The sequence below is a fragment of the Felis catus genome, chromosome A1 (genome assembly GCF_018350175.1).
Source record: "Felis catus isolate Fca126 chromosome A1, F.catus_Fca126_mat1.0, whole genome shotgun sequence".
NCBI classification, from domain to species: domain Eukaryota; kingdom Metazoa; phylum Chordata; class Mammalia; order Carnivora; family Felidae; genus Felis; species Felis catus.
Genome location: NC_058368.1, coordinates 88,498,827 through 88,501,816, shown reverse-complemented (window position 1 = coordinate 88,501,816; position 2,990 = coordinate 88,498,827). Strand labels below are relative to the sequence as shown.

The 2,990-nt window shown below is 40.4% G+C and overlaps 1 pseudogene; it reads left to right on the top strand.

Moving 5' to 3' along the window:
* The first annotated feature begins 271 nt into the window (after positions 1-271).
* Positions 272-994, top strand: LOC101081356 (annotated as a pseudogene).
* Positions 995-2,990: the final 1,996 nt, after the last annotated feature.

The window sequence follows — 2,990 nt, the reverse complement described above, 5'->3', positions numbered from 1 at the left end:
CACAGTCCCTCTCTGGCATCCCTCACTTCTCCTTATACCCCCACGTCCCCTTCACCTTATCCTTGCACCCCCACTCCCCCGCCCCAGCATTCCCACTTCTTTCCCCATGCACACTCCCATGTCTCCAGCTGCACCTGCACAGGAGTGCCCACTGAGCATCCCCCCTGCACCCTGGTCTCCCCACCCCTGAGGCAGGAGGAGCACCACCAAAGATGAACTGATCATCCCTGACCTCCACCTCCTCATTCTGCAGCCCCAGGACCAGGAATCAGGCATGCTGGAGAAATTCTAGTTGGAAAAAGAGTCGCAAGACTCAGAAAGTGGGTTTCCAGGCACTTCATGAGGTCACACAAGTGTCACCACATCAGTCCAACCAGTTCAAAGTTTGTGGTCTCTCATACTACATGACAAGTTAGAAAGGCTATCTTTGCCTTAGAAGCCAATGGTTTTCCAGCAGTGCAAATGTGGGAGAATTCAGAACAAAGTCTTGTAGGAATGCTAACAATTAGATTTCATAAATCCACTACATAGATATTATCTGTCATTCATGGTACACACCTATGAATTAGAGGAACATGAAATGGAAACATGGAGGGAGTTTATTTACAAGAAACATTGACCTTCAGTGAATACAGCTCTAGATGCAAGCCTCTTTCATGCTGTATATTTGTTGATTAAAAATGAAAATCCACACATTGCAAGTTGTTGATCCTCTAAGTGGGAATGCTCTTCCTATGCTTACCCACAAATGGATTCTCAAGTTCCTCAGGTTTGAATGTCTGATATACCAAAGCCTGCCTTTGTGAAGCAGGACCCAGATGCTCTTGCACTTGGGACCCACCACAACATCACCTTCATCCACCCGGACACTCCCTTCAGTAAAGACTTAAACATCTGTGTAGAAAAACAAGTATCAGGCTTGTCTATATTGCATGAGTCAGGGAAAGGTGTAGATATTTGCTCCAAATCTGATGTAATTAACCTTGCTGCTAAAAAAAAAAAAAAAAAAAAAAAAAAAAAAAAAAAAAAAAAAACCTTACACTAACCTAGATATAACAGTGTCCCAGGCCATTTAGCACTTCTCACAGTACTTCATTTTTATTGGTAGTTACAGTAATCTGGAGAAATATCCTGGACAGCATATAGTGGGCTGAGGTGCATGGGATGCTGGTTGTGAATGAGGCAGATAGCATCATGGGTATCATTTCCCTATCAAATATTCTACAGATTCTGATATACCTGCAGGTGACAAAAAAAAGGATACAGAAAATGAATGGCCACTGAAATGCAGAAGCCCTTGTAGGAAAGCTTGAACAAAGATTTTGGGTCTCATTAAAAATGTGTATCAGGAAAAAAAATGTATATCACGGATTGGTGATGGGTATTTTTTCCAGTGATGCTGAATTGTGCATAAGAAATGTATTTTATGTGCTTGAAGATTCAGGCTTGCATTAAAAGAGTATTTTCAGACCTTCTTCAGAACAATTTATGATGTTGTATGTTATCAAAATACACTGTGTCCTGGAATTTTTGTTACTTTTCATCTCTAAGAATTCACTGGTCTGTAATAGGTAATGTGACATAAGGGGAGCACATGGCCTATTGAGAACTACTGCCTATGTCAGAACATGCAGTATGTCATCACTGTGACCCATTGCAGCAGGAGCCACATGGTGGTGAGGTGTGAAATTCTTTGAAACTTTTCCAAATCAGTTTATTTTATTTTATTTTATTTTATTTTATTTTATTTTATTTATTCATTTCATTTCAGTTTAGTTTTTAAACGTTTATTTATTTTTGAGAGATAGAGAAAGTGTGCACAGTGTGCATAGAGAAGGAGAAGAGAGATAGGGAGACAGAATTTGAAGCAAGCTTCAGACTCAGGGCCAGCAGAGAGCCCTACATGGGTCTCAAACTCAAGAACCATAAGATTATGACCTGAACCGAAGTCAGGCGCTTAACCCACAACCCCTGACCTACCCAGGCACTCCACAAATTAGTTTCTTAGAATTAGTTTTTTAGAATTATAAAAGCAGCAAGGGAAAAAAGTCCTTAATCAACAAGGGAAGACAGATCAGGTTCACAACAGACCTATCCACAGAAACTTGGCAAGCCAGAAAACAGTGGCAGATATATACATTGTGCTGAATTGGAAAAATATGGAACCAAGAATTCTTTTTTTAAAGATGGATTAAACTTTTATTTACTTTTTAAAATATAATTTATTGTCAATTTGGCTAACATACAGTATGTAATGTTTTTGGGGTAGATTTCCATGGTTCATAACTTGCATACCACACCCAGTGCTCATCCAAACAAGTGCCCTCCTCAATGCCCATCACCCATTTTCTCCTGTCCCCCACCCTGCCATCAACCCTCGGAGTGTTCTCTGTATTTGTGACTAGTTTTGTAACTACTTTTTTTTCCTCTGTTCTCTGTTTGAAACTTTTTTCCCCTTCACTTTCCCCATGGTCTTCTGTTAAGATTCTCAAGATCCACATTTGAGTACAAACATCTGTTATCTGTCTTTCTCTGACTTTTTTCACTCAGCATAATACCTTCCAGTTACATCCAAACTGCTGCAAATGGCACGATTTTGCTTATAGCAGCACTTTCAACAATAGCCAAATTATGGAAAAAGCCTAAATATCCACCAACTAATGAATGGATATAGAAGATGTGGTTTATATATACAATGGAATACTACTTGGCAATGAGAAAGTATGAAGGCAACCAAGAATTCTTTATCCAGCAAGGCTGCATTCAAAATGGAAGGAGAGTGGGGCACCTGGGTGGCTCAATTGGTTAAGTATCTGACTTTAGTTCAGGCCATGATCTCCTGGTTTGCGAGTTAGAGTCCGATTTAGGCTCTGCACTGACAGCTCATAGCCTGGAGCCTGTTTCAGATTCTGTGTCTCCCTCTCTCTATGCCCCTCCCCTGCTTGCTCTCTCTCTCTCTCTCTCTCTCAAAAATAAAGATTAATAACAAC